General features: G+C 44.7%; 1 protein-coding gene across 2 annotated transcripts in view; it reads left to right on the top strand.

Moving 5' to 3' along the window:
* TEX37 (testis expressed 37) overlaps positions 1-27,138 on the top strand; it is a 52,624-nt gene that overhangs the window by 20,061 nt on the left and 5,425 nt on the right. The gene's annotated exons all lie outside the window — the stretch shown is intronic.

Here is a 27,138-nt window from a genome sequence, read left to right on the forward strand (position 1 = left end):
TGTTCTTTCCCTGGTGTTATTCCTGCAGCCTGGGATCGCTCGTATTTCATGCGAATGACACCAATGCAGAGATCTTCTCAAAGTATTACTTTCAGCACGTGTTTATGTGCCATCAAATATAATCTAGGCAGTTTCAACTCTATGCAGGAACGAACACAGGAAGAGAAGTAGGGATATTGGAATTTCCAAACTGGATCCCTAAAATATGTGCCTCTCTGTGGCATCTCCCCAGCTGCCATCTAAAACCATGTCCGGCCCCTTTTTCATCCTCCTATAACTTCTTATGTCTCACAAATAATATAGCTGCTCAATAATCAATAGTAAAGGACTTCTTGTGGTGGTTTGGATGTATACCTGATATTAGGATACTTCTCATAAAAATATAAAATAACAAAGACTATGGAAGAGAATGTAGGCAGAATGGAGGCTTGCCTGTTTTAAATATTGGTTCAGATGATCAGTGAATTGTTTCTTCCATTATTATTGTTTTCTTTTTTCTTAAGTAAGCTCTACACCCAATGTGAGGTTTGAATTCACGACCCCAAGATCAAGAGTCATGCATTCTACTAACTCAGTCAGCCGGGTGCTCCTGAACTGTTTCTTTTAAGATAAAATTTATAGGGGTGCCTGGGTGACTCAGTCGGTTGAGCGTCCAACTCTTGATTTCAGCTCAGGTCATGATCATGGTGTTGTGGGAGCAAGCCCTGCGTTGGACTCCATGCTGAGTGTGGAGCCTGCTTGAGATTCTCTCTCCCCCTCTCCCCCTCTCCCCCTCTTGTGCTCTCTCGCGCGCTCTAAAATATAAATAAATAAATAAATAAATAAATAAATAAATAAATAAAGTTTATAAAATGAAATATTACAGGGGCACCTGGGTGGTTCAGTTGGTTAAGTGTCCAACTTCAGCTCAGGTCATGATCTTGTGGTTCGTGACTTCCAGCCCTTTGTCAGGCTCTGTGCTGACAGCTCGGAGCCTGGAGCCTGCTCCGGATTCTATGTCTCCCTCCCTCTCTGTCCCTCCCCCGATCTTGCTCTGTCTCTTTCTCTCAAAAATAAGTAAACATTAAAAACAGAAAATTTTAGGGCGCCTGGGTGGCGCAGTCGGTTAAGCGTCCGACTTCAGCCAGGTCACGATCTCGTGGTCCGTGAGTTCGAGCCCCGCGTCGGGCTCTGGGCTGATGGCTCGGAGCCTGGAGCCTGTTTCCGATTCTGTGTCTCCCTCTCTCTCTGCCCCTCCCCCGTTCATGCTCTGTCTCTCTCTGTCCCAAAAATAAATAAAAAACGTTGAAAAAAAAAAAATTAAAAAAAAAAAAAACAGAAAATTTTAAATGAAATGTTATAAACTAACACATACACAGTATAGAAAACTTAGGAAATACTCAAATGTTGAAAGAAAAGAAATAATACATAGTTCCACCAATCTAATACATCTGTCGTTCACATTTTGCTGATTTCCTTTCGGGCTTTTTCTTTACGCACAGTTCTGATCTATTTCTTAAATAAGAAAATAAGCTTCTGTCAAAGTGTCAGGGGAGCACATGGAATCTCTGAGAATTACTTTTTAAGTGGGAGAAAGTTTGAAACACTCTTAAGCCTGATGTCCCCCAACTTCTGGATCTGTCAGTAGAAACCCTTTGCTATCTGGAAGCTTTAAGGTGAAAATGAATTTGGTCCTGTATTTCCTTAGCCAGCATTGAGCCCCTCTTCTGTGGTCTGCACGGTGCTAGGCACAAGGTCACTTAAAAACCACCGAGTCCTCCAGGTGGCTGGGTGAGCAAAACAGGACGATGCGCTGAGTCAGAACTTGTAAAAGCCCTGAAATTCCGAAGTGTCCATTAGTGACAGACGCTAGCTGACAGAGGATTTGCGTGAGGACAAGGACAGTGACCGAGTCTGGAAGATAAATGGAAGCCATGGGAGAAAATGACTTTTTTTTTAATGTTTATTTTTTTTTAATTTTTTTTTTTAACGTTTATTTATTTTTGAGACAGAGAGAGACAGAGCATGAATGGGGGAGGGTCAGAGAGAGGGAGACACAGAATCTGAAACAGGCTCCAGGGGCGCCTGGGTGGCTCAGTCGGTTAAGCGGCCGACTTCGGCTCAGGTCATGATCTCGCAGTCCGTGAGTTCGAGCCCCGCATCGGGCTCTGTGCTGACAGCTCAGAGCCTGGAGCCTGTTTCAGATTCTGTGTCTCCCTCTCTCTCTGACCCTCCCCCGTTCATGCTCTGTCTCTCTCTGTCTCAAAAATAAATAAACGTTAAAATAATAATAATAATAATAATAATAAAAAATGAAACAGGCTCCAGGCTCTGAGCTGTCAGCACAGAGCCCGACGTGGGGCTTGAACTCACGGACCGTGAGATCATGACCCGAGCCGAAGTCGGCCGCTTAACCGACTGAGCCACCCAGGCGCCCCAATGTTTGTTTATTTTTGAGAGAGCATGAGCGAGGGAGGGGCAGAGAGAGGGAGACACAAGAGCCAAAGCGGGCTCTGTACTGACACCACAGAGCCTGATGTGGGGCTGGAACTCACAAACTGCAAGATCACAATCTGAGCCGAAGTCAGATGCTCGACTGACTGAGCCACCCAGGTGCCCCGAATTTCTTTCTAATTAAAAAACAAAAAAACAAAAAACCAGTATGTGGTTAGTGTGCAAAGACGTAACAGGATTACATGCTGTAAGGACATGATCAAATTGCCCCTTCAGGTAAACTTCCTTTAGCTTCTGGATAAAGTAAGTGGCAGAAGGATGCCTTGGGAGAGCAAATTGCCTTCAGAGAGGAACCCTGCTGTTCTCCTGAAGAGGGAACAGTGTGGAGACAGCCCTATGATAAGTCATCAACTGTACTTCTCCCTACAGCCAACCTGGACACAAGTAGTACCTCTGGCATCTAGTAATAGCCGCTGAATTTCCAGAGAAGTCTGGGAACCCTTGCGAGCCCACAGCCCAGAAAAGGTTGAAACCAGGATTCAAGCAGTCCTTTCTATTCTTGGAGAAAAAAAAAGAAGAAGAAAGAAATGCCTCCCCTCTTTGAGCAGCGGACTTGCACTGTTGGCGGGACAGGAGAACGTATCAATCACACTATCAGGTTCCCAAAAAACTCACATCTACAAATCAAAGAGCAATATCTCCATGTCTTAGCTTCATCTACAGTGAGTAGCTAATCAGTGTCACCTTCAAATCACAATGGCAAATATTCGAGTTCTAGAAAGCCCGTGACTCTGAAGGATACTGGCGATACCTCTGCTCATTTCCAGGATGTCTGATTTATAAAAACCTTGGGTTTAGCCAAATTAAGAAAGGTAGGGAAAAGATTCCTGGAATAGTGGCTCTGGTTTCACAGTGGCTTATCTCTGCTCTGGCTAATCACTTTGAAATTAACGGGCCTCAGGGCCTTGCATTTAGGGGCTAGCACAAAGATGCACGAAGAGAATTCCAAATTTTACTGCATTGCTAATGAATGGTATGAAGCCATAAGAGGGAAACAAAAGAAAAGATAAGAAGAGAGATTTAAGAGGAGAAAAATCACTGGAGATCTTCGTCATTACCCTTTCCACTCAGCCTCCCAAATCAGATAAAAGCCCTCTTTTGCATAACTGTTCTTATCTGTAGGATCTTCAATTTGTGATAATATTCAAGGAGTAAGGGACAAAGGAGTGGGCTGTAATTGAAGGGTTAAGATGCCATGACTTTCAATTAAAATTATTATGATGATTCTTTTCAATAGTACAGAGACCTAGCATTTAGTTTCTGGTGACAAAACTGAAACTCACATTTCAAAAAAATCAGAGAAGCCTCCCAAAAAAACCCAGAGCATGCCCCAGAGCACACAGATTTCACATTTCAGAAAGCATGGACTTCATTTTGAGCTTCTAAAAGTTTTTGGGGAAGAGCAGCTGACAATTCCGGGGCAGGTTCATTCAGGAACACAGAGGGTAGATTTTCAGGAGAGAGGAAGTGAGACGGGATGTCTGGGGAAAAGCAAACACTTCACACTTCAAGGTGGACTGAAATTTCTCCCTCGCCCTGCCCCTCTTCTCCCATGACCCTTAAGATCCTTGATGCACCTTAGCTGAAGTACAGATCAAAGGGAGAGGGGTGACTCTTGACACAAACTGAAACCACCCAGTTGTTTAATTATCTCTTGATGCAAAACGCCAGGCCTTGCTTTGCTTCTCCATCAGTGGAGGCAGGTGGTTTAGTACCGCGGCATTTCTTTTCCGGGAGAGGTTTATATTACCTAACAGAGCAAGAGTGGGCCGATAATAGAAAATCTTGGACTCAGTTTTACGTTTTGGAATGATTGAATTCATGACTCACTTTGGAGCCCACAAAATACTTCTTAAGCATATGAAATGTAGGCATTACATTTTCAATTTGGAATCTGATGCTGGAGGACGTGGTAGACATTTTTCCAAAGAAGACATGTAGATGGCCAACAGACACATGAAAAAAATGCTCAACGCCACTCATCGTCAGGGAAACGCAGATTAAAACCACACTGAGATACCACCTCACACCTGTTAAAGTGGCTAAAATCAAAAACACGATAAGATAAGTAACAAGTGTTGGCGAGGATGTGGAGAAAAAGGAACCCTTGTGCACTGTTGGTGGAAATGCGAACGGGTGCAGCCAGTGTGGAAAACGGTATGGAGGTCCCTCCAAAAATTAAAAAAGAGAACTGCCATGTGACCCAGTCATTCCACTACTGAGTATTTACCCAAAGAAAATGAGAACACTACTTCTGAAAGCTGTACGCACCCCTATGTTTATTGGAGCGTTATTTAGATAACCAAGTAAGACCAAGTGTCCACCCACAGGTGAATGGATAAAAAAGACGTGGTACATATGTACGATGGAATAGTATGCGGTCATAAAAAGAATGACCTGTTGCCATTTGCCACAACATGGATGAATCTAAAGGGTATAATGCTAAGTGAAATACATCGGGCAGAGAAAGACAAGTACCACGATTTCACTCATATGTCGAATTTAAGAAACAAAACAAATGAACAAGCAAAGAAAAAAGAGAAGCAAAAAACCCGACTCTTAAATACAGAGAACAAACTAAGGGTTTCCAGAGGGGAGGTGGGTGGGGAATGGGTGAAATAAAGTGGTTGGAGAATACACTTAACCTTGGTGAGCACTGAGAAATGCATAGAATTGTTGAATCGTATTGTACATCTGAAACTAACATAATACTGTATGTTAATGATACTGGAATAAAAAATATTTACTGAGGCAAAAAAAAAAAAAAAGTAGAATCTGATGCTAACTGCATGTTTAGGCTTAAAAAAAAAAAAGGCCTACAATTAAATTGTCAAATTCCTGGGGCACCTGAGTGGCTCAGTTGGCTAAGCATCTGACACTTGGTTTCAGCTCAGGTCATGGTCTTGCTGTTTCATGAGTTTGAGCCTCGAGTTGGGTGCAAAGCCTCCCTGGGATTCTCCCTCCCTCTCTTGCTGCCTCTCCCCTACTCGCTCTCTCTCTTTCTCTCTCTCTCTAAATAAATAAATAAACTTAAAAATTTTTCTTTAAATAAATAGTCAAATTCCTTACTTACTCTAACATCAAACTAAAATATTCTCTGCTAAGTTCTGCTTGAGTATCCCCTTCCCTTTGTCAGCTTCAAGCTTTAGGAGCATGAAGAGTTTCAGTGAAGGCATTTCTGCTCAAAGATACAGTGAACATTTCTTATTGCAAGAGGAGGGGATACTTTATAAGCATGAGTCCAAGTCCAAATGGAGGCCATAGCCAGAGAGGCAAAGAAAGAGCAGACTTTTAAGCCAAACCATCATGGACTACTTTCTGGCTCTGTGATGTTGGGCTTCGGTGTCTTCCTCTGTAAAATTGACGTTCTGATATATTACGGGATCGTTGTGAGGATTAGTGATGATGTACATGGAGGAGGAAGCACACGGTCACTCTCTAAGTGATCCTGGGTAAAGATTATAATAACATCCTATTCTCAGAGCTATATCATATCATACCGTATTATGGCTCACCAATTAGCTCATTGTACTTTTTCAAAAAAATTTTTTAAGTTTATTTATTTATTTTGAAAGAGTGAGCAGGGGAGAGGCAGAGAGAGGGAGAGAGAGAATCCTAAGCAGGCTCTGCGCTATCAGCACAGAGCCTGATGTGGGGCTGGAACTCATGAACCGTGAGATCATGACCTGAGCTGAAGTTGGAGACTTAATAGACTGAGCCACCCAGGTGCCCCATTACTTTTTTTTTTTTTAATGTGTTTATGTTTTTGAGAGAGAGAGAGGGAGGGAAGGGCAGGGGATCCAAAGTGGGGCTCAAACTCACGAGCCATGAGATCATGGCCTGAGCTGAAGTTGGACCCTTAATCTACTGAGCCACTCAGGTGCCTCTATGGCTCCCCAGTTAGTACCCTAATTTTAAAATGCAGTCCGGTAAATTTGTGGATCATAAGAGTTGTGCTTTCACAACGCAGAGTACTAACCACTACACGATCACGGCTAGAGTTGTGCTTTCACATCCAATGTTGACCCATCAATTAGATATTATGCTGGAAGTGAAGTATGCATGAAGTACTTTTAAATCCAGAGTCCCCTGCAAATAGTAACCAGAAGAAATGACTGTGTTGTCAACTATTTGTATTTCTCTTAGAAGAACAAGTGAACTACTTTTGTAGCAAGGGTGTAACCTATCCCAACAGCCCCCTCCAATGGATCTGGTTTTTACGGGGAAACCATAGCAATATTGAACATATACTTCAGGAAATCTACAAATCAGTTCAAAGGCAAGTCCAGATTGAAAATTAAAGGCCCACACACTAGCCGCAGCATCATTTTAGCCAAATGAGATAGCTAAAACTTAGTTTAGTTTATGTTTTGTGAGATTGAAGGGTTTGTTACAGTAACTTTTGTTTGAAATGTAGAATATTAGAAAGGGAAAACTACTCTGATGGTAAAAAATGGTGATGGTAAAAAAAAAAAAAAAAATGGCGATGGTGCCAGTTCATGAAATAATATACTACGTTATGTGTGTGTATAGAGGGGGGAACGGAGAGAGTTATAAAATGCAAATCGGAGGAAAAACATTTGCTTCACAAAGGATTCTCCATTTGTAAATTCAAAAAACAACAACTTCTCACTAGAGCCAATGGATGGGCCTCTGGGCTCTGGGAATTCCTTACAGGTGAATGTATGATTTTTTTACATGTAAATATCCATGTTTCTGGAGAAAGTGTCCACAGCTTTCATCTGATTTAAAATAATAATAATAATAATAATAATAATAATAAAGAAATGTGGAGGGTAGGCAGTAACAGTTGCTTTAAATATTGAAAATTTTATTTATTTTAAAAATTTTTTAAGTAATCTCTATACCCAACACGGGGCTCAAACTCACAACCCCGAGCTGGCTTTGGTGGCATAGCCGTGAGCATAGCTGCCTTCCAAACTCACAACCCCGAGGTCAAGGGTCACACGCTCCACCAACTGAAGCAGTCAGGTGCCTCTAAATATTAAAATTTTAAAAACATTTCAAGTGAGTTTTGTTACCTGTTTATGGGAAGTGTTAAAACTGACTATAAACAGCCCTTGTATTGTGGTTCATCAATGAACACCTTAATTTTAAATGCAAGTCAAGGGAATTTGGGGACCATAAGAGTTGTGATTTCATATCAAATCTGACTCACCCATTGGACATAATGCTGTCAGTAAAAATGAGAAAAATAAGAAAAATAAGGTAATAATGGTTTCTATTGCAGCTGATGATCTGTAAGATGGCACATGTAGAACAAAGACACTTTTCTCGTGGGGCACTCGGGTGGCTCAGTCAGTTGGGCGTCCAACTTCGGCTCAGGTCATGATCTCGCGGTTTGTGAGTTCGAGCCCTGCATCAGGGCCCCGTGCAGACAGCTCAGAACGTGGAGCCTGCTTCGGATTCTGTGTCTCCCTCTCTCTCTGCCCCTTCCCCGCGTGTGCTCTGTCTCTCTCTGTCTCTCAAAAATGAATAAATGTAAAAAAATTTTAAAAAAAGACACTTTTCTCAGGCAGTAAGTAGTACAGCACAGTGGTCGAGACCTAACCGGCTGAGGTTACATCCTGCCTCTGTTACCGTTGTGTGATCTTGGACAGTGACTTGACCTTGCGAGGATAATGGTTGCTGGTTGTCCTGTGAGAGTACCGTGAGGATTAAATGGACAAGCAGGCGGATTCTTAGAACAGTTTCTGGCTCGGAATAAATGCTCACAGGTGTCTGCTGTGATCCTGTAAAGCATCAGACAGGAAAAATGTCGCGCAGGCTATTTCCCAGAGAAGCAACAGGGCATTTTCCTATTGATATCTCCTGTGAGGATCAGCGTCCACTGGGCATTACCCATTGTTTTCGACTGGACACATAAAAATCACTAAGTGGTATGTCCCTACTGGAATGGGTACCACCATCGGCGGTGTTGCTGATGTGCCTCACCGCTGGGCTACGCTGGCTTCTGACCAACCAGCAGGGAGTGTTGCCCTGAACCAGCACAGAGCTGGTCATTGACACGGGCTAGCAGAACCCCCGTAACTGCATTCAATTCAATACTGGTGTTGGAGGACGCAAAACGGAGTGAGGTCAACTGCGTTTGACACTGAGTGTGGCACTTCATTACCTTTGTGATTTAGGGCAAGTTCCTTAACTCTCTGAGCCTCAGTGTCTTCATCTGTAGGATGGGCTTGCTAACGGGAGCTCCCCCTTTAGTACTGTCATCAGTACCCACTGCACTCTCAGCCAGTTCTTTGAACATCGTTTTAAAAATGTTTATTTATTTTTTAGAGAGAGATCGAGCACAAGCGGAGGAAGGGCAGAGAGACAGGGAGACAGAGGATCTGAAGCCCAGAGCCCAATGTGGGGCTCGATGAACCGGAGATCATGAGCCCTGAGATCAACCCTGAGCCGAAGTCAGAGGCTAAACTAACTGAGCCACCCAGGCGCCCCTTATCCACGTCTTTGTTAGATCAAGAGGCCTATGTGCCTGCCACTGGCCATGAGCCTCCAAGTTCCTGCACACTCAAGGTGACAGGAAAGGAGGATGAGGAGCAAATCCCTTGGTCCAGAAAACTGTCCCTAAATCGCTCAGATCCCACAAAATGTACCAAACGGACATCAAACAGTGATGTCTTAGGTCCGCCTGGCATCTTCGATACGCGGGCACGTAGAAATCTGTGCATGAGGTCTTTGTGTGTTAGAGGAACCTGCAGGAAAGTAAACAGCAGTGGTGGTGAGTGGGTCAGAGCACTGTGAGAAAAAGGATCACCAGCAGCATTTAGGGGAGGGCCTCACTTCGAGGTCGGGTTTGCCTAAGGCAGGGTTTGAAGGAAGTTTTAAAGGAGTTGCCTCCTAATTGCAAGATGACTCCCCACCCTGTTCTGCAGCCAGACAGGCTCTGCTCTGCCTTTTTGGCCAATCAGTGTCCTCTGAGTTAACAGTAGGGGGCCTGGCCTTTGTGACTCTTCCCAGCCCAACAATCCTATCTCTAAGGCTGTTAGTGGCAGTATCTGTGTAAATGCCCTCCCTAGATGGAGCCCTTCATTTGGCCACAGGGGTGGGCCTTGTCATTTTAATAAGATCATGGCCTTCCGAACTGGAGGTGGCTGTCCCAGGGCAGTCAGCATAGAAACAGCATTCCATTTTAGCTGTTCACATCTCCTGGTCCTAAGAACTAGAAGGACATACACTTCTGCAGAAATAGATGTTCTGGGCACCCGCTGATGGATTGACTTATGTTCAAGTTACTTTTCCAGAAATAGGTAGGGAAATAAACTTGATATTTCAGACTTCACAAGTGGTCAGATGAAGCCAAGGACATCTTTGCAACAAGAAGACGGCTAAAATATTTTTCAAATATTTATAATATTTGCACATAAGTGTACATAATGGTGTTACAGCTGTCTCTCCTTCCGGCCTCAAGGAGGGATTGGCTTTAAAGAATGTGAAGAACTGACTATTCAAAAGCTGCGGAAGGTGTCAGAGGGAACTTAAGAAGTCTGAATTCGGACGTTCACTTGGATGTCTCACGCCATGTCAAACTGACCATGGCCGATGCGTACTTGGGGGATAAACTAGAAAGAAAGTCAGGGAGGCAGTATGCTAAATCAGGTTATCAGTTACCTCTGTGGGGAGGGATATTTGTGATCAGGAAGAGCCTTGGAGGACTGGCTGATTCACCCAGTTCTATTTCTTGATCTGAGTAGATGTTCACATGCATCCAATATGTTGGAATAATTCATTAAACTGTGTATGTATATCTTAAGCATTTTTCTTTAAATGACCTTTTTATAATGGCCAAAAAAGAAAGATTTCACCCACACAAACCTTGGCCTCCTCCATTCTCTACCATTTTAGTAATTGGTCGCACCACCATTGAGGTTCCAAGACCTGAGCATCATTCTTGACTCTCTTTGCTTGCTTTTGCCTCCGTCCATCCCATTAGCAGCCCGGAAAGTTCTCTCCTCGCTCCAGGCCTCAGCACCTCCACTGCTCCCACACTGTCCAACCTCCGTCATATGGGTGGCGAATGTCTCCGCCATGGATAGCTGGGATCTTCTCGTCCACACGTCCTCCCCATACAAAGACAGTGAACCTATAAAAGAACCTTCCATTTGAAGTGATTATAGATTCATAGAAAGTTGTAAAAATAGTAGAGAGAGGTCTCATGTGCCTCTGTTTGTCCCCAGTGTTAACATCTTCTGTGACTCCATTGTATAATCAGTACCAGGAAGTTGATATGGATATAATCCACAGAGCTTATTTGGATTTCACTGGTTTTATTTGCACTTATCTGTGTGTGGAGTATGCACGTGTGGGTGGGTGGGTGTCAGTCTATGTAACTTTCTCACGAGTTTAGACTCATGTAACCACACCACAATCAAGATACAGAACCGACCCGTCACCAAGGACATCTTCCCCATGATACCCCCTTCAGTCCCGCCCAGGCTTCTCCCCTTCACCTTGTCCCTAAGCTGTGGCAACCACTAATCTCTTCTCCATCTCTAGAATTTTGTCATTTTGAGAATGTCATATAAATAGAACCATGCGGTATGTCACCTTTGAGATTGGCTTTTGTCACTCGGCATAATGCCCTTGAGATGCATTCATGTTGCTCTGTGTATCAGTAGTTTGTTCCTTTTCACTGCTGAGTAGTATTCTATGGCACAGGTGTAGAGTGTTTTTGTTTTGAGAGAGTGAGAGCGAGAGAGAGAATCCCAAGCGGGCTTCATGCTCAGGGCAGAGCCCAACACGGGCCTTGACGCCACTACCCTGGGAGCACAACCTGAACCAAACTCTGGAGTCAGAGGCTCAACTGACTGAGCCACCCAGGAGCCCCTAAGGTAGAGTAATTTTCAAAAACAAAGTCTTCACTTCCTTGTTCATATGGGGCTTTCCCATTGTACTGAGGCCCAACTATGCTCCCTGCCTGGCCTGCCTGCTGCCTTGTCTCTTGCTACCCTGCCCCTCCCCCTCACACACGCTGGCCTTCTGTCCCTCCTAAAACCCATCCAGCCTGTTTCTTTGTGCTCTTTCCCCGGGGTGACCTCCCCAACCTCCCTTGTCCTCCTGGTCCCTGCTAAGTGTCATCTTCTCACAGAGGCCATCCTGGCACTTATCCTATGTAAATGCTGCCACCCACCCATTTTCTTGCTTATTTCTCTTCCTCGGCACTAATTACAGCTGGTGACATTTTGTTTGTTTGTTTACTTGTTTAATATTTGTCACCCTCCCCCTACCAGAATGGCCAGCGTGTAATAAATACCAGGGAATGGATTGAATAAAGGAGGTAATTGGTCTCTGAAAAAGAATGCTGATGATTAGTAATACACTTGGCCTGAATCCAATGAGAGTCCTCACAGAAGATACAACAAGGCACGCAGAGAAGACGGCCACGTGGACACTAGGTAGGCAGAGATGACAGTTATGCTCCCACCGGACGAGGAACACCAGGGAACACGAGAAGGTGGAGAGGAAAGGAAGGATTCTCCCCCAGCGCCCTCCAGACCACACTCCCTTTGGACTTCTGGCCTCTAGAACTGTGAGTGGACATGTTGGTTGTTTTAAGCCAACAAGTTCATGGCATTTGTTCTGACGGCCTTAGGAAACTAATACAAGGGACCCACTGAAGGGAGTTTTAACCGCTCAGGCAACCACCACTATACACAGAAAGCCAGTTATGGCTGAAGAAATATACATTTGACAGAGAGCTCTGAGAGAGTGAGTGCCCAGCTTAGGGGAGGGACAGAGTGTGACAGTACACGTCATGCATTCACCCCGTTAACCAGCGAAGCAGGCAGCCTCATTCTACAAAGCTCATTGGAGGAAAGTAAAATTTGCTATGGAAATCAGGTGACTCATTACTGATAATGGACTCTGTGTTTGCAAGGCAGTAGCCTAAGGTGGTGGTGATCAGGGCTTGAAAGAAGCCAGGCACGGCTCAGCCCAAGGGAGGTGGAATGGGACACTCAGAAGAGGTCTAGCAGGACAGAGACCAGGCAGAGGCGGACCCAGACCAGCTCCCGGACTGCTCCCTGGCTGCCTGGTTAAGGTTATCGCTGGGTCTGTTGTGAGAAGAGAATGGATGTCTTTGCGTGGATCGACACATTATTTACTGAGCACCTACTTAGTGCCAGGCTCAGGCCCAGCATGGAATACTGGGGAGACCAATGCAGTTCTCACCAGCACAGGGCTGAAGGTTTCAGCTGCAAATAACAGAAAACTCAACATACGTTGACTTGAGCAACGAAAGAAACTTACGCATTCCAGGAACTAAAAAGTCCAGGGATCTGAGGCGTCCAGCCACCCCTCAGCCAGGACTCTATTTCTCCATGATTCTCCTGGGTCTTCTCTCTTCTGTGTATCACTTCCAGCCTCAGGTTGATTTCTCTTTCGTTCAGAAGAGCACAGTCTTGCACGATTGCAAGATGGCTACCAGCACTATTCTGCAGCCACCTGCTTTACATTCCGGGAGGGAGAGTGCGGCTGTCCTGTGGACACTGGACCATCTTAAACCCGAGTGCCCATCCCTGACTCAGTTGTAAGGCAAAGGAAATAAGATACCCTAATTGGCTTGGACCAGTGCTTCTCAAAGTGTGGTCTTTGGGCCAACAGCATGAGAATCTGCCAAAAATGCAAATTCTTGGGATCAGAACCTGAATTAAGAATGGTGGGGGTGTGGTCCGGCAGTGTGCACTCAACAAGCCCTCTAAGTTTTCCTGATGCGTGCTGAAGTTCAAGAACTATGCTTGGGAGTATCAGATCCCACCAGTGGAGCTGGTGCGGGGTGGGAGGGGTTATTCTACCCAAACTGCATAACTGTTATGCAATGCCAGAAGGATAGGATGGGTACTGGGGAGGCAACCATCGTGGCCACTATCTTTAGTGGTTATGACGACTGTCATGGTAGCCAGCTTTTACTGAATTTTTATTATATACCAGGCCACTGTGCTGAACACGTGTGCACAATCTCATCGAACCTTCACTACACCCTGTGAGGTAGGTACAGTTATTGCCCGTGACAGTTGAGGAAACTGAGACCCAGTGTAGCTGACTAAAGTTATTTAGGGCTTCATAGCTAAGTATCAGGCTGGAGTTCGAAGCTCTGTGCTAATAAATAGCCAGCTGCCACGACGTGTGATAAACATCATGACAGAGGAAGTTCAGGTGTGTTAGGAGCACTGTGGAGGCACCTAACGTGCTCTAGTGGGAATCATGGAGGGCTTCCTGAAGGAAGTGACAAGCTGGGGAGGAGTTTGCTAGCTGGGTAAAGAGGAGGAGGAAGAGTGTGCGAAGCCTGGAACCCAGAGATGGCTTGTCCTGCCTGAGGGACTGGCTTCACAGTATGATGTTGGAGGTAGGAGGCAGGGAGGGGTGACAGAAAGTAGGGAAGAGGCTATACCCAGAAGGGCCTTGTGGACCAAGTTGAAGAGGTTCGGCCTTATCCTACAGGCAGTCTGGAACACAGGGATTTCTAACCCTAGGGGATGAACGCTTCGGACTTGGCCTTTATAAAGATGCTCCTGTTTGCAGGGTAGAGAATTGAGTGAAGGCAGAAAAACTCATTAGAAACCCGTTGCAGGCAGGGGTCCATCTCAATAAAAATGATGGTGGCTGGAAGAAGGGTACGGAGAAAAAACAGATGCGTTTGAGGACTTGTGGCTGTTGATTTTCTGGCTTGGGCTGATGTGTGTCCTTCGTCACAAAGATGAGAGAGAAAGTTTTGGGGGAGTGAAGCTCAGTTTTTGATCTGATAGATTTAACAAGAATTGCAATTATTGTATATGTAGTTTTACTATTATTATTATTATTACTATTCAGTATAATTAACATGCTTTGCTATATTAGTTTCAGGTGCACAATAATAATTCAACAATTTTATACATTTCTCAGTGCTCATCAAAGTAGGTATACACTTCATCCCCTTTATCTATTTCACCCATCTCCCCACCCACCTCCCCTCTGTTCTCTGTATTTAAGAGTCTGATTTTTTGTGTGTCTTTTTCCTTTCTTCATCTGTTTTGTTTCTTAAATTCCACATATGAGTGAAATCATGTGGTATTTGTCTTTCTCTGACTGACTTACTTCCCTTCGCGTTATACCCTCTAGATCCATCCATGATGGCAAGATTTCCTTCTTTTTATGACTGCATACTATTCCATTGTACATATGTACCACGTCTTCTTTATCCATTCATCTATGGAAGGACACTTGGTCTTACCCTGGCTGTCCCTGCTATCGTACATCATGCTGCAGTAAACATAGGGGTGCATATAGCTTTTAGAATTAGTGTTTTCATTTCCTTTGGGTTAATACCCGGTAGTGGAATTACATGGCAGTTGTCTTTTTAATTTTTGGAGGGACCTCCACACTCTTTTCCACACTGGCTGCACCAGTTTGCATTTCCACCAACAGAGCATGAGGGTTCCTTTTTCTCCACATCCTCACCAGCATTTGTTTTTCACTGTGTTTTTGATTTTAGCCATTCTGACAGGTGCAAAGTAGTATCTCATTGTGGTTTTAATCTGCAGTCCCCTGATGGTTAGTGATGGGGAGCCTTTTTTCATGTGTCTGTTGGCCATCTGCACGTCTTCTTTGGAAAAATGTCTCTTCAGGTCCTTGCCCATTTTTAATCAGATTATTTATCTTTATACATTTGGATATTCATCCTTTATCGTATATACCATATCATCCTTGTTGAAAGAAATTGGAAATGACACAAATGGAAAGACGTTCTATGCTATGGAGTGGAAAAACCAATATTGTTAAAATGTAACAAAGTAAGCTACAGATTTACTGAAATCTCTACCAAAATATCAAGGGCATTTTTCACAGAACTAGAGGAAATAATCTTAACATTTGTATGGAACCATGGAAGGCCCTGAATAGCCAAAGCAATCTGGCAAAAGAACAAAGCTGGAAGTATCACAATCCCAGATTTCAAGATAAACTGCAAAGCTGTAGGGATCAAAACGGAATGGTACAGGCACAAAAATAAACACATAGATCGATGGAATAGAATGAACAACCCAGAAATAAACACAGCTCCTATGGTCCATTAATCCATGACAAAGGAGGCAAGAATATACAGTGGGGAAAAAGCCTCTTCAACAAATGATGTTGGGAAAAGTGGGCAGCTACATGCAAAAGAATGAAAACGGGCCACTTTCTTACACCACACACGAAAATAAACTCAAAATGGATTAAAGACCTAGATGTGAGGCATGAAAGTATAAAATTCCTAGAAGAAAACAGGCAGGAATTTCTTTGACACCGGCCATAGAAACATTTTTCTAGATATGTCTCCTCTGGTAAGGGAAATGGGAGCAAAATATATAGTTCTTTAAAAAATGTAGAGCTGGGAGTTTTGGGGTCGGGGAGGGTGGCTATCGTTTGTTGAGCTTTTACTGGGCGCCAGGTACTTTATATACTTATTATTTCTAACCCAGTCAACTAATCCACTAGACAGGCATTCTTCTCTGCATTTTCTGTAAGAGGATGCAGAACTAAATAGCCTTCCCCAGGAATCACACTCACAAATAGTAGGGCAGCTGGGTTGAACCTAAATGTGTGTTCCCTGTATTGAGTCCTGCTGCTTCCCCAACCGCAACCATCACGAGGGCCTGCTATGGATCAAGTGTGTCCGTGAATTACTTCTAATCATTTCTATGGTTATGCTTCTGTGATTAGTTATGACTACAAAACCCATCCCAGCAAGTGGAAAAGGTAGGGCGTGCCATTACCAAATGCCAGGCATATATCAGGTGCCCAACAAATATTTGTAGAAAGGAAAGAATGAAGGCAGGGAGGGAGAGAGGAAGGGAGGCCATGGGGGAGGCTCCAGGCATTGTTACACTTAGGTGGTTAATTGCTTTTGGCCAATGAAACAGTTACGTTCAAGGTTTTGGTAGAAAGAGCAGGGAAAAACAAAATTCTGTGTATACCACATGTTACAAATGAATACGAATAGAACATCTCTGAGAATTGAAGACAGGTTCTTTTTTTTCACCAAATTTTAACACTTTTTTTTTTTTTTGACAAATTCTCGTATATGGCTGTGAGCTGTTTAATGTTTGCTGATTAAGTGAATCAGTAAATGGCATGTGTCTACACGATCTTCCTTGAAGTCTTATTTCATGTCCTAATGTTGTTATTCTTGGTGTTATGTCCGGTATTGCTGGAATATAACAGAGGAGCCACTTAAATCAGGTTTCATTTATTTGTCATTATTTGCTACACCAGGTAATGGGGTCGTGGTCACTTGATTGCTTGCAAAAATTCTTCACTTAAAGATATAATCAGTCATAATGGGATTCCCAAAATACTTGCTTATGGGCAAAATATTGCCAAGGGGTCCCTAAACTTCAGGGCACAAAAGAATTCCCTGACAACAAGTTTACCAGGCTGATCCCCCGGCCTGACCCCAGGCCCCCATCAAATTCTGATCTGGGAGGGATGTAGTGATGTCTTAAGACTGTGTTCTCAGCAATCACTTCGGGAGGTCCAAGGACCACACTTTAAGATCCACCAACTTATCTAGAAAGTGTTTGTGACCAAAAAAGTCTTTCCCAACCTCCCACTGCCAGATTGCGTTATATGAGGTGTGAAGGGGCTGACCTCAAACTGACTGACCAATCTGTCAGCGCAACTCCTAGGAGAGATGCTCCTCTCCGCACTTCATTCCAATGTGATGGCATGAAGGGAGATCCCCTCACAGATTACGCTGCCAGTGCCAGGTCAGGCCAGGAGGGACAGGGGTGTGACTTACTGGTCACCTTGCCCTTTCAACATCTAAATGGCCCGACCCACCACTGACCCCAGACTCGAGGCCCAAAAGGCATGTGAAAGAACTTAGCAAAGTTGACAAAGGTCCACGGAGAAAAAATAAGCACTTCTAATATGTTGCTGTCACTTCTAGGCAGAGCAAGATCTATAAGGGACAGTATTCTTCTTCTAACTCTTTTGGGTGTAGAATCTTCACCATTACCATCTTCATTTTCATGATCATCGTCATCGACAATCACAATAGTCAATAGTTACTGAGCCCCCATAGAACGCGTCTTAGATTTATTATGGGCCAGAGACCCTGGAGGTTATAAATGTCCATTCCATTCCCAGGCCCCTGGGCAAAAGAATTTTATTCAGCCATCTCTGAGGGTCACAAATCATTCTTCACGGAAATGGTTTCTCCTTCTCATGAACATGGACATCCTTCCATATCAGTTCATCTGAAGATCTATCTTATTTTCTTTAAAGGCATACTAGCATCTCATAGTGCGGATGGACCCATGTTTCTTTAATCACCTCCTGCTGATACAGATTTAGCTTGTTACAGGTATTTGTTATTTCAGGCAATGCCATAATGAACGTGTCCTGCCTATCTCTGCACACGTGAGTGATCACTGATGTAAGAGGCAACATCTAGAAGTGTAGTTGCCAAAGGTCAGAAGGTACAGCCATTTACATTTTTGGTAGGCACCTCCGATTGCCTTCAAAAAAATTATGGCAGCTTATACCCCTAACAATAGTGTATGAGGAAGTACCTGTTTTCCTCACACCAGGACTGGGAATTATATTTAAGACTTTTTTTGATGTTCTGATCAACGGAAAATTGCATATGTTTGTTTGCATTCCTTTTAATTTGTAATGATGTGTTTATTGGTCATTTGTGGGTTTTTAAAATGTCTATTTTGAGAGAGAGAGAGAGAGAGAGCAAGCAGAGGAGAGGCAGAGAGAGAGGGAGAGAGACAATTCCAAGTAGGCTCAGAGCCCGACATGGGGTTCGATCCCATAAACCGTGAGATCATGACCTGAGTCAAAATCAAGAGTCAAATGCTCAACCGACTGAACACCCAGATGCCCCAGTCATTTGTGTATTTTAATTCTGAGACATGCCTAATCTTTTACTAAACATGTGAAAATTTTAAAAATTATTAAACAGGTTACTTTTTTGATATGTCATTTTAAAAATAGTAAGCTTCATTTATTGAGAAAATTTATGCTATGAGGACACTGAGCATCTCATTCCTCACCTATATCACATATTTTGAGATTTATTGTAATAGAATAGAGAGAGAAGCTAATAATATGAATTTCTTAAAAATGTTTTTAAGCATTACTAAAATAACAATAAAATAAAACAAATTAAGAATTATAGTTTGAGATCTCTCTGCCAGTCACCATACTAGAAGTGGCCTCACGTTCAATCTTCTTAGCAGTTCTTTGGCATCGATAAGATCCTCCTCCTCACTTCAATAGAGAACTCTTCCCCTTTCTATGGGAGAGATGAGAGAAACACAAAAATAGCCAAAGCATAACACAAAATAACACAAAAGCAGCCAAAGATAAGGGCAGTGGCCCTTTCCAAGGCCCTAGCCATGGCGTGGCCTGACAAAGATTCGGCTTCTGATTGGAAGAGGCAGTCTGGGAAACAGCTTTGATGCTGAAACGTTGGGATTGCCAGAGAGATGTCAATGACTTCCATCCAAAGACCATCAGGAATCTGCCCGGACTTGAACAAGTTGGGTTTACGTCCGGTTGGAAGAGGGAGAAGACATGTGATGAGAAGCGTTTAGAAGAATGGGGAATCAAAAAGTATTTATTTCTGAAGTATTTAGAATGATTTGATCGTTATATAGTTGTGTCTGAGGGATGGGACGAGCCTAAGGTCCTCCTCCTATAGTGCCATCTTTCCCATATGCTTTCAAAAATTATTTATTCTAGGTTTTGGGTTTGTATTAGGTGATTTGAGGGTGGGTTCAAGGAAGCGAGGCTTTGCTCTGGATTGGACACTTTCAGGAAACAGAGGACTCGGTAAAGGGGCTCGAGAATTCTTGTCAATCAGGCAGGAGGAATAATACGTTTAGGGCCGTGTTTGGTCATTCCTGTGTTTTGGACGATGTTCGTGGTTTGTGTGTCTTCAAACATAAATAGCTGCTTGCCTTACTTTTGTCGCGATCCATCGTGATCACAGCAGTCTTGTCTGACGTGAGTATTCTCTGAACTCGTTGATGTTCAACTGGAGAACGCCACGTCCTCAGGGCGGGTACCAGCCTCCAGATCAGGGGCCCCGTTTCACGTTCTTCAAGGAATTCAAGACATTGTTTGAAATAGAGACTACCCCCCAAATTCCAGTATATAACTTGCCTCTTTAGAACCCCATCCCATTTCTCTCCAGCTGTGCAGAAGCCATAGGGCTCAGGGATTGAAAACATGAGCTCTGGCCACAGGAAGCTGGGGCCGCAATCCTGTCTCTGTCACTTAATAGCTGTGTGAGACCCTAAGCAAGTCACTTATCCCTTCTGTGCCTCATTTTCCTCATTTACAAAATGGGGAGAGTAAGGGTTCGTACTGAAGGATTGGGGTGAAGCAGTCGGGACATAACCCAGCAGTTGTGCTCTGTTGTTACCATTGTCACCAAATGTCCAGTCAATTCTCAAGTGCCTGGCTGCTTGTAGGTGCCTCCAGCTGCTGTCATTTCTCTTGTGCCCTCCTCTTCCCTGTCTGTGCTGCACACTTCTCCCACACTGGTCTTCTTTAAAAAAAAAAAAAAATTTTTTTAATATTTATTTATTTTTGAGAGAGAGAGAGACAGAGCATGAGTGGGGGAGGGGCAGAGGGAGAGGGAGACACAGAATCGGAAGCAGGCTCCAGGCTCTGAGCTGTCAGCACAGAGCCCAGCGTGGGGCTTGAACTCACTAACTGTGAGATCGTGACCTGAGCCAAAACTGGACACTTAACTGACGGAGCCACCCAGACGCCCCACACGATGGTCTTCTTTAAGAAGTCCCTTTCATCATGTTCTGTTGAGGGACATGCTCCGCACTCATTCTTGTTTAGTGAGCACATGCGACGGGCCAGGCATTGGGCTGAGCTGGGAATTTACAGCATTTTAGTCCATTCTCCTGCAGGGTAGGTATTTTGAATCCCCATTTTACCACTTGAGTAGGATACCGAGAAGATAGTATAAGGAACTTCTCCGAGGGCACGTGGTTTTTAAGTGGCAGAGCTGGGTTCAAATGCAAAATCTTGTGACTCTCAAAAAGAACACTATTGCAGGGCCTAGCACTTGTAAGTCTAGTCCGGCAGGCTCGGGAGTGGCAAAGGGCAGTTCAAATCTTTTGGGGAAGCAAAAAGAAGGGCGCGCCTAAATAAAGACATGGAAATAGCATCAGTTATGTGACAAATACCTGCTGGAGTGTTATAAATGCTCAGAGAGAGGGGTGTGGGTGAGCGTGAGCGGGCAGGAAGTGGTTGCCACCAGAGGTCAAAGGTTACCTGAACCTTCAGAGATGGGCCAGATTTGGACAAAACGAGGCTCTTCATTTAAGACTTGATTTCACCACATCTCTTCTGCCATTTGTGTAGTCCCCTGTCAATACCAGATGGCCCTCCCTTCTGCACCCCTTACCTGTGCTTGCTCACCCTCCCTTTGGGCCCTTCCCCCTCCTCCCTCTCACCAGTTTGTAAAATTCAGATGGCAGAAACCTTGTGCTTTCTATCTCCTATTATCACCAATGACAATGCCCCTTCTTCCTTCTCCCCGCCCCCGGGGACTGGACACGTACAGCATCTGACCCGGTGTCTTGCTCAACCAAGGCAGCTGGCAGTTGCTGTTGAACAAATGAAGCAGCAGACTCCAAGTTCTTATACCAGTTTAACAATTTCACCGGCATTTTTGGTATCGATTCACATGAACTGTGAATCACATCTGCACCCCAGGCTGGGCCCTGACTGGCTCTCTGCACTTGTACAAGTCTCTGAAAGACCCTGGTCCTGGCCTCCCACCTCTAGAAAAAGCTAAGGGTGGGGCGCCTGGCTGACTCAATCAGTTAATCTCACAGTTCGTGGGTTCGAGCCCCGCCTCGGGCTCTGTGCTGATAGCCCAGAGCCTGGAGCCTGCTTCAGATTCTGTGTCTCCCTCTCTCTCTGCCCCTCCCTGACTTGTTCTCTATCTCTCTCTCTCTCTCTATCTCTCTCAAAAATAAATAAAACATCAAAAAAAAATATATAAAGGCATAAAGCTAGGAGTGGCCTGGCCATAGTCTCCTTGTAGTTGAGTATAAGAACCGTAAGAATCTCTGGGGTGCCTGGGTGGCTCAGTCAGCTGGGCGTCCTACTCTTGGTTTTGGCTCAGGTCATGATCTCACGTTTTGTGAGCTCAGACCCCGCATCGTGCAGTGTGGAAACTGCCCGGGATTCTCTCTCTCTTCCTCTCGCTGTCTCTCTGTCCTTCCCATGCATGCTATCTCTCTCTCAAAATGAATAAATAAACTTAGAAAATATTAAAAAGAATCATAAGACTCTCATGAGGCTTGTTAAAAGGTAGATTCTGGGCTTGGCTCCTACTCCCAAAGATTCCGACACGGAAGGTGGCAGCAAAAATCTAGGTGTTAACATATATCCAGGACTCTGAAGCAGCCGGTCACTGGGCTGCCCTTGGAGAAAGCCTGCTCTAGGTGACCCGGCTAGTTGCTATGAATCTAGAATGGAAAAGGTTGACAAATCCTGTGTTGGGGGCCGGTGAAGGCATCTGTGCAGGGACAGACCTCTCTGAAGCACTAACCCGTCTTAATTTTCAGAGTTGTCCACTTGAAAGCTAATGACCCAGTTGTGTGTGTCCCCAGGGGAAATCTAGAAGAGGGAAACTGATGCGCTCTAGTGTCCGAGCCCCCTCCGGCCCCCTCCCGAAGATGTGGGGCCTCTTGCCCCCTGAGCTGTGCGGCAGGGGCTGATTCTGATTAACTCCACAGGATCTGTTTTTGTTTGTTTGTTTGTTCTTCACCTGAAGGGGTGTCCGTTTCTGCTGAGGGCCCTCCCAGCTGAGGCACCCTGTTTGGGAAAGGCGGGAGTTTGCTAAGCCCTTTGGAGGCTCCTGGCTCCTGGAGAGGGATCGGTATCCCCATTGCTCTGGGAGGAGGCCTTTGTAGTGTCGACTTGCTGTTTGTGTTTCAGGCTCTAAGGGAAGGTTTGCTCCTAATTAAAGGCATAAATGCTTTAATCCCTGGCCTGAGGGCTTCCCATAGCGCATTAGCCGTATTAGGAAGGAAATGGATTGTAATCCCTTTAATATAAGCCTGGAGGAACTCGAAGGCTTCTGGTTTGGGAAAAGAATTTCCTCCTGTGATTTAACAATATTAACATGCTGAATTTGCATAGACAGAAACTTGGGGCCCAGCTTTCCCTCCAGAAGGAGCCAAACTGATTCTCTCTCAAATGAATGACTGCTACGATAATTAGGCTCCTACAGCATACCAGCTCAGATGCCAAGGCATTGTACCAATTTTTCTCCTTTAGTTTTGTCATCCAACCGTGTCCATATGTATTTTCTCAAAAAGGAAATGAAGATAGAGAGGTGAATGTTCTCACCGAAGGAAGGAGGGGAGGATCTCGTTGAGAGCCGTCCGTGTGCCCTGTGCTTTGTGGATTCTGCTTATTGATTGCTGTCCACACAATATATTTGCGTGTGCTTTTAAACGTTTACTTCACCCTAACCACGTTTTTGGAAACACGCTCATGTTGGTTTCTAGCGTGCCGCGTAGTTTGTCTTACTCTATACAATTTGAACCCAACGCCCGTATGTAGGCTTTAAAAAAACAAACAGGATTTGTTTTCTGGTTTATTTTTCATCCCTTACCAATGTTGAAAAGATCCCGCTTCATGCTGCTGGAGGAGACAGCAAGAACCATGAGAAACTTACCTGTGCTGCTTCAGAAAAACAACAGGGATTGCGCCGTGGTAACTTGAACATCGGTACATGGCGATCCAGCAGTGCCTCCTTGTGAGCTTACGACACGTCGTAGCTATGTTGTAGCCTAGATGGAGGAAGAAATGGGGGCACTGAGGCTCTCGGCGTGAATCTGCCCACGGTGGCTAGCCATGGGGTGGCCCATCTGAGGCCTCGGCCCTGCTCCTGTAGGTTAATGCATTGACGTTGCTGCATGAACTCTGAAGCCCAGAGATTCTGCAGAAACCTGACTGCAGTGGAAGTGGCAAATGCCAGAAACTAAAAAAAAAAAAAAAAAAAAAAAAAAAAGAGTACATGGACCCCTTCACCTTTTCACTCCCGTGACCTTATTTCCCTTCCTGCTGCCCTTTTAGAGAGGCAGAAGAAAGCTCTTTAGGGCAGGCTCGCACCGCAGGGCTGTGTGGGAGGGAGCTCTGCTCCCCAAATGTGGCAAATCCTCTCTGTTAGCTTCAAATACCGCCTGTGTCACCAGCAGTTCCAGAGTGTGTATCACAGGTCCAGAGCTTTCTTCTGGGGGCTGTAGATTCTCTTACCCACTTGGAAGCCACACAGGCCGCACCAATGCAATATTTGTCTTACTCCCCAAGCTGGCTCCTCTGCTGGAATTTCCTACCTTACCAAAGGGGGACCATCCCCCAGCGGCTCATCCCCAAACTCTGGGAACCATCTTTGATACTTCTGTCTTGCTCCTGCTGATTCCGGATAATGAATTCTATAGAGTGTGGGGTGACTGGGCGATTCAGTTGGTTACGTGTCCAACTCGTAAAATCAGATCGTGATCTCAAGGTTATGAGATCGAGCCCCACACTGGGCTCTGCACTGAGTTTGAAGCCTGCTTGGGATTCTCCCTCTCCCTCTCATCCTGCCCCTTCCCCGCTTGCGTTCTCTCTCTCAAAGTAAATAAATAAACATTGAAAAATTCTATAGAGTTTACTTCTAAAATGCCTCTTGAATCTGCCCATTCTTCTCCCTATCACTGTCATCTCCTCTGACCTGTCCCAGCTGCCACCATCAGCTAGTGGCCTGCAAACTCCTTGCCTGGATCCTATCTCACCCTCACCCCCCACCCCCACCCCACCCCAGGCCATTTTCCATCAGTGATCTTTTTGATATGTTGTTTCATCCTTCTGCTTTAATTCCCCAGTACTTCCCATTATTTTCAGGATAAAACCCACCAATCCCCGTGTACCCCACTGGACAAACTACCCCCACCCCAGCCTCATCTGGAGTCAGTCGCCCCTGTCTCTCCTCACTCTGCCCTAGTAGAGCAGCCTCTGTCTTCCACACAAGACAGGGCTCCCTCGAGTCCTACAGCAGTCACACAGGCCAGAGCATTCGCCTTCCTCCCTAGGACTGAGTTATAATGTCACTACTTGGCACAGGTCTCCCCTCTAAGACTGGATCAGGTCCCCGCACCCAACTTCTCTTCGATGGCATCGTCACCGTTGTATTTAAAGACTCACTTATATAATACATTTCTCTATCGCTAAGCTGTAACTTCACGAAGGCAGAGACCACTTCTGGTTTACGTCACCACTCTGATCACAGGCCCTGTACAACGTCGGGTACAGAGCAGAGACTCAGAAAACATGGGTAAACACTGGCATGAAGAGCCACCAAGTACCGTCACAGACTCACTATCCATTTGGCTTTCTACATTCATTTCAGGTGGAAATCACATACCTGTCTTACAGATGAGCAAACTGGTTTCTGCTGGACTTACCTGGTTTACCCAAAGGCGTGAAGATACCAAGTATCAGGATTTGAAGTCAGGACTCCACTTGGTTTTATTTTCCTGGAAATATATCCTTGCGGCACAAAAGCCTCTTGTGGTGGCCCGGCTGTCCCTTCCGCTTGTATCTCTGCCGCGATTGCATTCTTTACCGAGTTCTTTACCATTTCCTTCAGTGTTATTACATTCACAAGCACTTCTTAAATTCTTACATCTAAGTGACAGTGCACTGAGGGATAAGAAGGTGACTAACACCAAGTTCTTTACCTGAAGGACACCACAGTTTGCTAGGAGAAATAACTACTTTCTCTCTCCAACCTTGGATTTGTTGGAACTGTTTTAGCTGTAAGTTGTGCAAACTCCACTAAAACTGGCTTCAGCAGGAAAAGGAATATATCGGCTCATACAAACCGCAAAGTCTGAATGTAGTTTAAGCTTCAGGCATGGTTGTATCCAGGGGCTTGGTGTCCTCATGATACAGTCATTTTCTGTCTCCATCTCTTGGGTCTTCTTTTCCCTGCTCATTTTATTCTTTGGCCAGGCTCCCTTCGACTGGTGGCAAAGATGCCCTCGGACAGCTCCAGGCTCCAACAGTTCTTAGTGCCTGCTATCCCGGAAAGAGAGAGATGCTTTGCCAGGAGCTGGCATGATGCTCATCAGCCCACCTTGGGTCACGAGCCTCTCCTTGAATCAATCATGGTGGCCTAAGGGACGGAATATTGCTTACTGTTGAATCTGCACAGTTCAGAACAGTGCCCAACACAAAATAGTGCTCAATACATATTGGTTGGATAAATGAAAAGCGTCTAGTAAAGAGAACAAGGAGAGCTTCATGGGAGAGGTGGCCCTTAAAAAGAGTGACTAATTTTTATTGTGGTAAATATATATAACCTAAAATTTACCATTTTAAATGTACAATTTGGTGGTTTAAGTATGTTTGCAATACTATGCCATCATTGCCACTAGCCATTTCCAGAAAGTTTTTATCTTCTTAAAACTCTGTACTCGTTCCTCTCAACCCCTGACAACCACCACTCTACTGCCTGTCTCTCTGATTTTTAAAAATCTTTTTTTAACATTCACTTATTTTCGAGACAGAGAGAGACAGAGCACGAGTGGGGGAGGAACAGAGAGAGAGGAAGACACAGAATCGGAAGCAGGCTCCAGGCTCTGAGCCATCCGCACAGAGCCTGACTTGGGGCTCAAATTCATAGACTGCGAGATAATGACCTGAGCTGAAGTCGGACGCTCAACTGACTGAGCCACCCAGGTGCCCCTCTGTCTGATTTTGACATCTCTAGGCACCTCTTGTAAGTGGAATCCTACGATATTTGTCCTTTGTTGTCTCGCTTATTTCACTTAGCGTAATGTTCTCAAGGTTCATCCATGTTGCAGCACGTGCCCCGATCTTCTTTTTAAAACTGAATAATAGGGGCACCTGGGTGGCTCAGTCGGTTAAGTGTCTGACTTGGGCTCAGGTCATGATCTCGTGGTTCACGAGTTCGAGCCCCGTGTCGGGTTCTGTGCTGACAGCTCGGAGCCTGGAGCCTGCTTCCGATTCTGTGTCTCCCTCTCTCTCCGACCCTCCCCCATTCATGCTCTGTCTCTCTCTGTCTCAAAAATAAATAAACGTTAAAAAAAAACACAAAACCCTGAATAATATTTGAACAAAGGGAAAAAGAGACAAACCAAAAAAACCAGACTCCTAACTATAGAGAACAAACTGGTGGTTACCAGAGGGGAGGTGGATGGGAGATGTGTGAAACAGCTGATGGGGTTTAAGGAGGGCACTTGTGAGGAGCACTGAGTGATGTATACAACTGTTGACTCACTGTGTTGTACATCTGCAACAACTATAACACTGCATGTTAACTACACTGGAATTAACAATTTTTAACTTTTTACAAAACAGAATAGTATTCCATTATGTGTATATATCACGTTTCGTTTATTTATTCACCTGTTGATGGATATTGGGGTTGTTTGCATCTTTTGGCTATTGTGAATACTGCTGCCATGAACATGGTCGGGCAAATATGTGTTCGAGCTCCTGCTTTCAATTCTTTGGGGCACACACTCAAAGGAAGAATTGCAGGGTCATATGGTAATTCTGTTTAGGTGTGATTTTTGGAGGAACCGCCATCTTGTCTTCCAC

This window comes from Panthera uncia (assembly GCF_023721935.1).
Source record: "Panthera uncia isolate 11264 chromosome A3 unlocalized genomic scaffold, Puncia_PCG_1.0 HiC_scaffold_12, whole genome shotgun sequence".
NCBI lineage: Eukaryota > Metazoa > Chordata > Mammalia > Carnivora > Felidae > Panthera > Panthera uncia.